The sequence below is a fragment of the Podarcis erhardii genome (assembly GCF_964252035.2).
Source record: "Podarcis erhardii genome assembly, chromosome: 1".
In the NCBI taxonomy this organism is placed as follows: Eukaryota; Metazoa; Chordata; class Lepidosauria; order Squamata; family Lacertidae; genus Podarcis; species Podarcis erhardii.
In genome coordinates this window covers 66,062,961-66,077,047 of record NC_138497.1, presented here as the reverse complement: position 1 = coordinate 66,077,047, position 14,087 = coordinate 66,062,961, and positions in this window count along the sequence as shown.

Sequence of the window (14,087 nt, the reverse complement as noted above, 5' to 3'; positions counted from 1 at the left end):
TTTGAGCTATTTTACAGAACAACGTGGAAGCTGGTGCTGGAGGCTACAGGGGCTTAGACTGTCCCCTTCCTTTTCCTGCAGCATGAATCTCTGTTGGATTGCAGTCCCTTCATAAGTGGAAGGATCCTTTCAATTTCTGGAAAGGCAAGTCTGGGTGCAAGCCATGGTAATTTTGGACATAGAAAACATAAGGAGGAGATTTTTCTGTCCCCCGTTGGCTTAGACCAGCTTTCACCAACTTGATGCCCTCTAGGACTACAAAAATAGTTGTGTGACTGGGCTGTTCATAGTTGTAGTCTAAAGCATCTGGAGAGCACTAGATTAGTGAAGTCTGGCTTGTACAATAGCCAGTAAATGAAAAACCGTGGCGATAACAGTAGGGAAGAATATACTATATGCACCAACATCCCATCTGATGATTCACGGTAAACGAACTGCAATACAAATGTTTACAACAATGTCATTTTATGCTAGACAACACAATTTGCTACCAAAATATTGGTCCCAGATGGAGTACATGTCTGTTAGTACTAATGAACCTGATGTTCAGAGGAAGATGTTAACTCTAAGCTGCCTGCAAATCTTTTTTAAAAAAACACCCACAAAACAGTAAGTTGCCCATTTAAGCCCAGTCTGTGAATTAAATTTTGGAAAATATTATCAGTTATTTTTAAGATGATGTCAAACATCAGAGAAATAAAGAAAATAAGTTAAAGATTTTTACAAAAATGCTCACTCTGAATACAGAGACTTTTTAATTGTTAGCTGCATATATTTATCATATTTCACCTGATTAATTTTGTGACACATGACTGAAATATGCAATGGGTAGATAGGGAAAATACATATAATTGTAATATTTCAGATGGCTATATGTGTGGGAGTCTGTCTGTTCAACTTACTCCTCTGGTGTGGGCAAAGAGGTACTTTAGAAAACACTGAGAGGAACAGGAAGGAATCTGAGTTTGAGGAACCTGTTGCCTATGACCAGTGCTTTCCCCCCTGGGGTACTCAAGGGTACTCAGTACCGGTACCTCTTTTCATTGTTGTTAAAAAGTGTGACTTCATGGTGAGTGCTAACACCTATTTTTCTAAGGGGGAAAGCATATATGAGTGCTTAAAATAAATGCCATTGCCAGAAATTAAGAGAGGAAATATGTGGGGAATGGACTGAGGAATACATATTGATTCTAGGAAGTGTTAGATGAGGGCAGAAAAATAAGAAAAATAAATAAAAAGAGAGACTTTCATTATGGCAACCTCCTTCATTCTGAACATATGCTTCTATAGTGCAAGCAGAAGCTTCCAGTGTGTTACGGAACAAAACCTAAGCCATCTTTCTCTCTCTGTGTTGCTGCCTCTGAATGCTTTATAGTGGTGAGAATCTCCTAACCTCTCTCCCAGACTCCAGCGTTGCACCTCAAGTGGAAAGAACAACACGCCGCTCCCATCATTTTGACATCTGTAAGGGGTTAAGTCATTCTTGAACAGTTTATCACCCATCAATTGTAATTAAATATGTTTATATTAAATTATGTGATATAATTAATGTAAAATCTTTTAGCCTGTGCTGTTGTTAGAACCAGATGCTGAAGCATCAACAGTATTTCAACATGACTGTGCTGCCTTGCCAGCTGTCTAACTGTAATTACTTTAATCTCAGCTTGTTATCTAATTATCACCTTTGTAAAGGGAAAAGTACTCTCTAATGCGTACTGATTGTTTCAGATGATGATGAAGAGCATGAAACAGCTGTCAGATATCTTAGGCCTGTTTATCTAGATTAAAAAACTTATCATGAGTCCTGGTTGGCCTCAAACCTCCCTGATGGAAAAACATGGCAGATATGGAGCTGGATTATACAGAATTTTCCCCACCTTGCTTGCCTTTTGGATTGCAAATTAGGTATTAGTGTAAACACACGTAAGCCTGGAGTTGTCTTTAAGAGTAGCACTACACTTGCATATATCAGTACAGTAAACTCCTTCAGCAAAAGCAAACATGACTGCTGTTTGATATGCAGGTCCCTGCATTTTGGGTGATGGGAGTGTTTTTACAAGCATATTACAAACCAATACAGAACTTCATGATTCTAAGCATGTTTAACTCAAAAATAAGTCCCACCGTGTCCAATGGAGCTTGCTCCCAGGCATGTGTACATATGGTTGCCATTTAAGATACCCTTTATTTTTAATTTTACTTCACCTCAATGAACAGAAGATTGGGATATATCTGCTTGCCCCTCATTAGATGGAGGGTATTAGACAGACAATTAGATGGACATTTGTCCTGTCCATTCTTCATCCATCAATCCGAAAATTATTGTTTTTATTTTTATTATGTATTTTCTGTTTTTTATATTGTGATTTTATGTTGTGAACCACTCTGAGATCTATGAGTATAGATGAGTATAGACATTTATTAAAATTTAATTAAGAAATGAAATAAAATTAAAATGTATCAAAGAGGAGAGAAATTTTGAGGGAAATTCTTATGGATGGGTGCAAGTTTTTTTTATAACACCTGCTTTAAACATCTGTAAGTTTCATTTATTGCAATAAAAGATAACTCTTTAGCAAGGGGCTTTTCATTTTATAAATCATCTCACCAATGGTCTGCACTGCAGCCTTCCTGGGTGCCTGAACTTTAATAAAAGTCCAAGGGAGCCCATCATGAGATAATACTTTCCACCAGACTTCTTCACATCAGGAGCCACAGGCAGTAAAGGAGGCTGCAGAGGGCTGGAAAAAACGTATCCCTGGAAAGAAAACACACCAGTCTTGGCCACTGTGCAATGATAAGCTAAGCTCAAAACCCACCATCCACTGAGAATGAAGAAAAACGAAAGCTTCTTTCACAGAAGAAGAAAACTTTTGAGAAACTGGAGCACAGAAAATAGCACAGCACAATAATAAGATAAACCCAATCAAAAGCAGAATGAGATCAGATTCATTTCTCCCCTGCCTCTCCCCACCAACAGAGCTATGGAATAAACATCACTGTCTCTCAGTTTGGTCTTGGATATAAGTTTTGGTGGTGTTGAAGGCCAAGCCAAACTTCTTCACTATTTTGATTAGATATCCCAATTCCAGGCCATTAAATGTCATAAATCTTGAATGAAGGGCATTCTAACCAGACTTTACTTTTTCTGATTATTACAATGGTAAAAGAAGCAATTAACTATTAGTATTCAGAATGGACTGGCAGTTACTTGGTTAAATCTAAGTAGGGGGGTAAAGAATGGATGAACCTATTTCCAATGAGCAACAGGGGAGAGCAAAAAAAGAGGTGAGGTTACTGGTACGGACCATCACAAAAAAGCACGGCCAGAGAGACACTAGTTGCACTAGGTGAAGAATGTGGATAACCCTGGCAGGGCATGGAAAGTGGGTGTTCTTACTAACCCTATCTGCAATCTTTGAAGGGCTGAGCACACTCTTTGTTTCTGGAGTCTTTCTTAAAGAAGCAGAGTTTTCCTAGAACACAGGGAGGAGAAGCTACATAGCAGAGTACGGCCATTGCTACTGAGTACAAACTGAGGTTGCAAAAAGAGTTCGGTGAGTACAGTTTGGGCACAGTTCCTGACCTGAATGGCTGCTTGATGGATGTTGTTGGCTAAGTGCCTGAAGTGTGACTGTTGTCCAATGTTTCAGGCATGGAGAATCCTCAGTCAGGGCTGTTAAAAAGCCAAGCAGTGGGAATGCATTGGGTGGCCCGACTCAGAAATGAAACAAGAAGAAGGCATATATCTATCTCTCTCTCTCTCTCTCTATCTATCTATCTATCTATCTATCTATCTATCTATCTGGCACTGACATCACTTTGTATAGCTGCAAGGTGTCATTCCAGAAGCTTAGGGATGGTTTTTGTCTTGGTTCACTACACCTTCGCTTAATTCACCTTTCCCAGAGAAAATTGGCATTCTGAGAGATTGCCTTCCAGGGGCATCCTTAAAATGGAAGTGAGGCCATGTGATAATAGGCAGTGGGGTTGATCCCCATTTGGTCAGAGTGGACATAACCCTTTACAAAACAAAGGAAAGGAAAAGACACAGATTTTCCAATGGAAGTAAAAAAAACCAAAAAAACAACAACAACAAAACCACCATTCATATTGACTTCCCTGTCTTACTTCTCTTTGGGCTGGCACCCTCCATGTCTCTGGCATGCCACCTTTTATATGCAGACATTTTCTTCCAAAAAGACAATAAACTTTTATAACCTTTACATGAGGTAATGAAGTCAGTTAATGCTATTCTGCTAAATCAAGTCCCCTCCAGTTGATAGATAGTAGGACTGAATGCAGCAATATGTAATTAGTTTGTGTAATTCATTGCTATAGGATGTTTTGATAGCCATTAGCATGGAGTGGCTGACCTTTCTTGACCCATGGTTAACCCTCTGGGGAGTGGGCATGTAAAAGTCGATGTGACCAGAGTCTTTAAAAGAGGGCATGGCAAGAAGTGCAGTTCTCTAGACTGCCTTACAAAACACTTTCCCACCAGCTGTTCTACACTTTTAAAAATTCTTATAAAAATATACATCAGGAAGCTTAGTTTGGTCAGAATCGAGTATACACTTCCAGAGTAAACGCTAAATACATTACTTCTGGTGAATGTATAACTGCTAGAGGGCCATGAAAATTTATGTCCAGGTTTTTTTTTTAGATTTGTCTACCCATGTGCTATCTGAGATCATATGTGATTGCCCACCCCCCAGCTCTCCTAGAGGGATGCTTTCACTGGCTAGTTTCATGACTGGATAAATCCACAGGCTAAATTTGATCCAATTATGGTGCTGGAGGAGACTCTTGATTACCATTCTTAAGGTAATCAGCCCTGAGTGCTCACTGGAAGGACAGATCTTGAAGCTGAGGCTCCAATACTTTGGCCACCTCATGAGAAGAGAAGACTCCCTGGAAAAGACCCTGGAGGGCACAAAGAGAAGGGGACGACAGAGGATGAGATGGTTGGATAGTGTTCTCGATGCTACCAGCACGAGTTTGACCAAACTGGGGGAGGCAGTGGAAGACAGGAGTGCCTGACGTGCTCTGGTCCATGGGGTCACGAAGAGTCGGACACGACTAAATGACTAAACAATAACAACAAAATTTGATCCAATCATAGAATCACTGGGCAACCTTGGGTAAGTCATTCTACTCACCTCTCATGCTCAGTATCTTACTGTGATGTGCAGAAAGAATAAAGGAGGTAAGCATTTAATGATAGATATTTCATGATGAATATTAGCAGTTTGGCAAATGTTAAACATTTACTGGCATGTCTTAGGATATTTGGAACCATATGAGGTGTCTGAACCCTTCATCGTTTATCCCCAAGCAATGAAGAATCTTCTAGCCTTTACAGTGGTACCTTGGATTAAGAACTCGTTCTGGAGGTCTGTTCTTAACCTGAAACTGTTCTTAACCTGAGGTACCACTTTAGCTAATGGCGCCTCCCACTGCTGTCATGCCACCACCACACAATTTCTATTCTCACCCTGAAGCAAAGTTCTTAACCCGAGGTACTATTTCTGGGTTAGTGGAGTCTGTAACCTGAAGCGTCTGTAACCCGAGGTACCACTGTATTTATTATGGCATGTGGTTTCATGAACTAGAGTCCGTTTCATCAGAAGTGCTATCTTCAGTTGTCCTGGGCGGGGGGGGGGGGGAATGTAAATTGCAGAGTCAGATGACAATGAAATGCAAAAGGTACAGTCTGTGACAAATCGCCTAAATGTCCATTTGCAATGGCAGTAAATGGTGATGAAACTATCCTCCTAGCATTGCTAATTAACACCTGCAATGGTACAGGAAGCCATTGTCTTTATTCATGCCTAAGTGGATAGAGTCAATCTCGGGATAAGTACCAATTCAGCAGTTTCAGTCGTCGGGGCCTGAACATTTGAGTGTATGCAGGTCCCACCCCCTGCATTGTCCCTGGTGCCATCTCAGTATTGTTCCTCCTCACCAATTTTATGCTTACTGTTTATTTACCATTGATAGTACTTAAATGTGTTGTCCTGGGCCATTCTTGCAGGTGTTGGGAGAGCACAGGACTGTGCTTTTAATCTAACAGTGGAATAGACCATCACCAATGGGTCATTAGACAATTGTAAGCTGGCAATCAAACTCTACATTGCTGGTAACTTTCCTAGCATTTGAAGTTTGCTTTGATTTGCTACCTGACTTCCATGCAGCATAACAATGCTAATCTCTTGAAATACAACTATCCAACTACGTGTGCTGCAGAGAGATGAACAAAACAGAAAAGATATTGTTTGCAATTAGAATGTCAAGAATCTGTGTTCAACAAGGATTTTGAAAACAGAGAGCTACAAAGACGATAAAAGATCTGAAAAGCAAGTCTAATGAAGAATTTTTGAAGGGAGACATTGCATTTAGCCAAGTTAAAATATCGGCATGCCAACATTTTCCTAAAGACGTTTCAGAAAGAGAAGAGACAACAGTTTTTCACACTCATCCTGGATATATGACAATAAGCAATGATGCAACTGTAGGCATGTGGTTTTGATAGAACAATGAATATAACTATGAAATATTATTTATTTATTTGGTGCATATATATTTCAATGTTCTTTAAAGGAGCTCCAGGTGACATGTGGTTCTCCCGCTTTCATGTTATCCTCACAACCATGTGAGGTACCTTAGGTTGTGATATGACTGACTCAAGTAAGCTTTTTTAGTGTTGTGACAATTTGAACCTGGGTCTCTCATCCAACACTTTAGCCACTACACCTCACTGGCCAATAAAACTGTCCATTGTACTTTGAAGCTCCCTTTCATGGAAACTGAGAAAGACTATGAAGAGACAAGACACAAATTATTTAATTAACAACTGTCATGAACTGATAGGCCTATAGGGAGGAGGAAGAGGATCTCAGTGAGGGGTGTAGGTGGGACTGGGACACACCAGGGAAAGCTGGGGGTGGGGAAGGTACTCACAGGGCGATGGAGGATGACAAAGGGATGGGGGTCAGGGCACAGGTATCAGAGCAGCAGGACCCATCACCAGAGCCAGAGGGGCACCTGTCTCCACAAACATGGTGGGTTCGGAGGCTTAGGGAGCAACAGGAGTGGTGCTCCAGGAGGTTGAGGCAGGCAAGGGCCCACAGCCCAGCTCCCTTGCTGACCAGGTGGGGCCCACTAGCTCTGGGAGGAGATGTGTGATTCCTCAGCTGGAGTAGGCTCAGAGCAGGTGAGGGTCACATGCCTCATCAAGCCAAGATGCTGCAATCAACAAGCAAAATATAAAAGAGCAGTAAAGCTGAGGTGCTGTGTCTGCTCAACTGCCAGTTGTTGAGGGACCTTGACATGGGTGCTCCTGGATCTTCACAGGACTGTGCTTTGGGTTTGTACTCTGACTGCTGGACTTCAGGCTTGGTAACTTAGATTAACCCTGAACCTCATTTCCTGAACTTTGGATTTCTCTTGTGTGGATCGACCCTTGGATTTTGAGCTTTGGACATGGCACACTGACTTGCTGCCAGGTAGGCCAAGGGTTCAGGACAGCAACTGTTAGGTGTGTTCCATTTAAGAGGTCCACCACTTACCTGGGTTTGGTTTCCATTGGAGAAAGAGATCATTGGGGACTTGTGTAGTGTTTGAGTTTATTTACAAATATGCAGGCTGAGTATAGGTGTAGGCAGGATGTTTAAATGATTCAAATAAGCAACTCCACTGCTCTCACATTTTTCCAGAGAGAGGATCCCGTAGATACTGTTAGTTTACCAAGCTCAAAACTCAGCTGCTTTTTTTGTCTCTACCTCAGCCATAGTTTGGTTTACTTGCCTCATAAATGGCACTGACAAGAGGGCATTCTCTGCAGAGTTCTCTGAGAGAGCTTTTTTTTTGGTGGTGGTTGCCAGGTTTAAAGAAGATTGCTTTTATCTAATAATTTTTGTTGCAGAGCATTTAATGTGCCAAGGATCATTCTCTGTTCCGTGCAGGGAAGAGACCCAGAGGACTCCAACAAACCTTCCTCAGCTGGCTCCTTATATAAGTTTGCTGCAGTCTAATCTAGGGCATCTTCAACTGGATTTGAATTTTTAGCTTCTCCAGAGTTGTCAGTGGCTCTTTCCATCAGTGAAAGGAAAGCTTTCACATAACTTAGGGCAGCACTGTGGCTCCTTTCTGTGAGAAGGGGGACTTTCCACCTTGGCCTTGGAATACATTATATTCAACATAAAGCTAAGCAAAATGTCCTGTCAGAGTAAGGGCTTCAACTTGTGCAACGGAATGTTCTTCCCCCTTCTCTCCTTGCGCATCCCCTAAATCTGCTCCCCCAACTTTTCAGAGATTTGCAGCCAATATGGAGCAGTACTGGAGGAGGAAAGGAGGGAAATCCAATTACACCAGTGCTAATCCTTGCATTAGTGCGACTATGGTAGTTGAATACCACCCTCAGCAACTAGGAGACTACACTCCAGAAATAAGTTGGTCTTCATTTTTTATCTCCTTCTCTCTGGGCTGTGTTGATGCACCATTATCAAAATTTAACATCTCACTTAAATTTGATGATGCAGAAGTAAATTTAATAGGGAAAGCCTACTTACATCTGTGATACTAAACACCCCTGAACCCCGTTTTTGGAGGTCAGGGGGACCACTCCAGTTTACTTTGTTTTGGATTGGGAAAAGAAAAAAAGGTCTACAAATATACACTGGTATTTCACACAACCACACAGAGGAAAATGGGAAGGGGAGTACTACAATCCATTTTGTTAATTAACAAGGAAAGGCTCTTAACCTTTAGTAAAAAGTGAAAAATCAGTTGTATATATAATATTTAAATATGATGATTGGCAATAAACAATAAGATTTTACTACTGAAATTACATGGCATCCTCCGTCTCTTATCTGGATAAACTCAACCCTGGCTTAGAGCCCTGGAGCAGTTGACAGTTCCACTCTCTTCTCAACACAACCCTTGCATTAAAGATAGGCCGTAGGATATGAAGTCATGGGGGTGGGGGATGGCACATAAATATCCCAAGGGTATTCATGACCCTGGACCACCGCCCCAGCCTACTAGCCCATAGAGGTGGGTTAGGGGGAAAGCTCTTCACTCTGAGTGATGCCTTGGGATGCTCATCCTTCTTTGACCCTCACTGATCCTGTCACAGGAAGGCACTAGTTTCCCTTACTATGTTTCTCTCCAGCTGCCTAGAAAAAGTTGAGCAGGTAAATTTTGCAGATCTTCCATGAAGAATGTTCTTCCCCTCACTAATCACATGTTAACCTGTGCCTGAGTGGCAGCAAGTGTCTGATGAAGGAAGATACGCCAGACACCAAAGTCCTTGTTCACCTTTCTCAGAGTCAATGCAGTCAATTAATTGTCTGCTCAGTATACTTATCTGGTTATCCCAGAGGCTTTGGAACCAACCTAAACTTTCATTTAGGTGACCAAACTTGAGTGTGTTGACCTATTCTCTATAGAATACCTCAAAGGCAAAATCCCCGGCTGCTTCAGTATGTACCTGAAGGTCAACCTCAACCAGAAGCTCATCACCCCAGAAGAAAACCCTGTAGTACTTGAGGAATTCTAGCCAAGTTTCCAGATCAGCACCCATAGTCTTGATGGCTCCAAGGAGACAATGCTGAGCACTTATAGATCCTTTGGCTGAACACCAATGAAAGCCTAGCATAGTCAGCAAAGTTAAGTGACTCAATATTTTGTGATCTGTAGGTGTGTAGGGACATGTTTCACCTGTTCTGCTGAACATATATGGGTTTGAGGGTGTGGACAGCAGGTGCTGTCTATATCCCTCCTCACACACTAAGTGCCTGTGGAGGATGGGGTATTCTGCGCATGCTCAATGACTTTTTCTTTCTTTGCTATTACTTCAGATATTCCAGAGCAGAGCCATGGGGCAGGAATAGCTCAGATTATGTCTTTGCTGGAATGTCCATTTAATTAATATGAAATGTGCATGTTTCCTTTACACCATCAACCTCCTATTCAATTGGAATCTACTGGGATCCAGGAGCTTGTTTAAGGTTCCTTCCAGTAGCACCAGGATCAGCACAAGTTGCAAAGATACAGTAGAGCAGAGCTTTGGAGTTGGGCTGTCAGTTTAATACATTGTGTGAAAATTGGGGCCAAAGGTCACCAGTCTCCCGATACACAAATCTCCCTCTGAGAATCTAATTTCATTCAGACTATCAGTTAGATTAGAAATGCCCTAATTATCCCACTGAAATTAAATTACTTTATGTAAGGGTGATATAATGAACAACCATAAAGAAGCTATACAACCAATCATCCTATTAGTCACAGCAAGACGAGACTATAACTAAATGGCCCTGGTTGATTATTGCTGGTTGGTCTCTGCCACATAAAAGTGAAGGAGGGAGGGTAGAAAACATCCAGGAAAGATTTGTTCTAATTTCCCTTTTTGCATTTTTATTGAAAGTAAGCAATTTAAAATCCTGCATGTTTGTCCTGAGGAAAACGGGTCAGGAGGCTGTTCGTGGCAAGGGGCTAATGGTGGCGTCCTACAACTGATTGAGATATAAACTGGTCAATGCAATTGCCTTATGAGTCATTAAGACCATAATAAGTCTGGGGTTAGAATAAATGTATTTTTGGGGTCCCCTTCAGTCCTGTGGTTTTTTAGCTGTAATATTTGAATGTGCAGGGAAAGAGGACTGCTGGAATGATCAAATCAGTTTCTTTGCTAAGGTCTGTTAAATAGATGCTTTGTTAGGTAAACTTGGGCCAAAGTGTTGTAAAGAAATTAAATATACGGAGACAATTTGGGAAGATGAACTGAAGCAGGCATGTCGGGGGGGCCACCAGGTGGCGCATTGGAAGATGGCCGATAATAACATCTCTCTGACCCATACGAGGTAATTAAGAGGCTGCTATGGGAAGTATGCAGTATTCCTACCCCCCCCCCAAGGAGATGGGGGGGCTGCCTTGCCAGCGGCGTCCACAATGCACCCCCGGTTTCGATAGAGAAGGGGGTGCCGGTCACTTGGCACGAGCCCTCTATGAGGTTGGCTCTTCCTGACGCCGGTTCCAATCAGCGCGTGCTGGTTTGCTTTAGCTCGGAATTATAATTGGAAACATATGATTGGAATGAAGCTAAAGCACATACATCAAGCAACGTTCGGGAGATAAGACTGCTGATTAATGGATCTCTGTGACCGGAGTGACGGATGGATAAGTAAATCAACTGATGAACCACCATTAAGAGACTGTATGTTTGGAATGAAGGGGGGGGTGGAGGAAAAAACTTTTCATTTCTTTGCATTATGTGATATTAATAACCCTCCACTCCAGAAAGAAATAAGACTGTTGCGTTTTACTAACCACAAGCAGGAATTCAAGAACTATGTGGAGTGGATTATAGTTAAAGAGATGATTGGTAAACAACGAGAACGGAGGAAAATTTTATGACGCAGCTTAAAATGGAGTCTCGCCAAGACAGGCTTGCCTGAGAAAGAAAGACAGGGGGAGGAAAATCAGGACCATTGGAATGAGAAGGATGGTTGGAATGTGATCTTAACCTGACATAGCCCTCCTGATATACTTGGCAAGCCTGGAAAATTAAAGGACAGACCGAAGATTATTTTTTTATGGAAGCGTGGAATGGCAGCTGTCCCTGAGCGATATGATCTTTGGAGAGTACAAAACCCACACAGAGGATGGCTGTCTCTAATCTGAAGATTATCAGAGATCGTAAAGAAAGGAATATATGATAACAACAAGAAGATGAAGAAAGTAATAAAGGACTATCTGGATTGAACTGGATAGAACTGTTTAATTAAAGCAGCAATATAAATGATGTTTGGACTCATTCGGCGCTTGATGTATGGGTACCCCCAACAAAATATAAAATTTGGCTGTATAATTTGGAAGTAATATGATTTGGATAATGTGATGTGATTGGCCTGTTAATAAAAATTATTATAAAAAAAAGAACTGAAGCAGGCATATCTTCGCCCCTCTCTTCTGTCTGGAGGTGGAGTCATTGAGGGGTGTGTCTAGAAGCCCCCCCCCCCAAATAAAACAGTCAGTCCTGGGACTAGAGATGAAAAGCATCAATTCTCTGTTTGCTGGTTCCAGTGCTATGGCAATGCCAGAAACCTAATGGGGGAGCAGGGGCTGTGAGAGTGTTCATACTGTGAACCTTTTATGCTCAGCCTGTATATATGTACAAATAAACCTTATGTCAGGGGAAAAGCTAGCAACCCCCAGTGACCGTTGCTTGCTTAGAGATTGGGATTCACATAGCACATTTCTGGAGAAGGACATATGCTCAGAAAACTACCATGGAACAAAGTGATGCCCTTTTTCATTCTGCAGAAATCAACTTTTAACCCTCCTGTATCTACTCTTCTGAAATTTGGCAGGCTTCTTGCCTGGAAGCACTTCTGTGACATTTCCATACAAATTGTGTGTGGTGTGTAAGTGTGTGTGGACACAGGTGAATCCTTCTTAACAGGAGTGGCTAGGGAAACCCAGCCAGATGGACGGGCTTTAAATAATAAATTTATTATTCTTACTAAAATTATTCCAGATAGGGAATAATGCGGAAGTCAGACATACTGCATGGGTTGGGGTGGCGCCAAAGGTGTCCAGCACAAACTTTATCCATCTGTCTATAATTTGAAAGGCTCAGTCCATTCAGAAAGGGCTATTATACCTGCAGATTTTGTCCAAAATGGGGCAGGGAAGTTACAGCCCTTTATTTTATCCATTATAATTAATGGGAAGGCAAAATGCTTTGGGTTTTCAAGATCAGGGTTCTTCTCTAGAACCCTGCTCCCAAAGCAATCTGATCCAAATTGAGCCAATTTCCAAAGCACCAAATTGGTGTATGAACTGAAGCTTGCACACACTTACAGTGCCTATCCATGTCTTCTCAGAAGTACATCCTAGTCAATACAATAAGAGTTACTGCTAGGTCAGGGTTGTGTCCAACTGCATCATTATATAAACAGAAATAGTCCTTTTTGCTAATCTTTGATTTAATAGAGGCCTCCACTAATGGACAGATAGAATAATAGAATTGTAGATTTGGAAGGGACCCCAAGGGTCATCTAATACAACTGCCTGCAGTGCAGGAATTAGTTAGATCATAAAAGACAGATGGCCACCCAACCTCTGCTTAAAAACTTCCAAGGGAGGATAGTCTAACACAGGCTTCCTCAACCTCAGCCCTCCAGATGTTTTGAGACTACAATTCCCAGCATCCCTGACCACTGGGCCTGCTAGCTAGGGATCATGGGAGTTGTAGGCCAAAAACATCTGGAGGGCTGAGGTTGAGGAAGCCTGGTCTAACACCTTCCACTGTCAAGCAGCTCTTACTGTCAGAAAGTTATTCCTGATGTTTAGATGGACTCTCCTCTCTTGTAACTTGAATGTATTTGTTTGGGTCCTATCTTCCAGAGCAGGAGAAAACAAGCTGGCTCCATCCTCTATGTGACATCCCTTTAGATATTTCAAAATGGCTATGATGTCTCCTTTGTCTCATCTTCTCCAAGCTAAACATAACCAACTCTCTCAACCATTCCTGATAAGGCTCAGTTTCCAGACCCTTGATCATCTTGATTGCCCTCCTCTGCACACATTCCAGCTTGTCAATATCCTTCCTAAATTGTGGTGCCCAGAATTGGGCACAGTACTCCAGGTGTAGTCTGATCAAGGCAGAATTGAGTGGGACTATTACTTTCCTTTATCAGGACACTAAACCACAGATCCCAGGGCTTGCCAATCAGAAGGTCGGTGGTTCAAACCCCCACAACGGGGTGAGCTCCTGCCAACTTAGCAGTTTGAAAGCACACAGTGCAAGTAGATCAATAGGTACCGCTCCAGCGGGAAGGTAAACTGTGTTTCCATGCTCTGCTCTGGTTCTGCTCTGAGCAGCTTGCCACATGACCTGGAAGCTATAAGCCGGCTCCCTCAGCCAGTAAAGCGAGATGAGCACCCCACCCCTAGAGTCATCCACAACTGGACCTAACGGTCAGGGCTCCCCTTACCTTTACCTTTAGAATAACATTAGCTTTCTTTGCTGCTGCATCACACTGTTGATTCATGTTAAGCTTGTAATTCCCCATCTT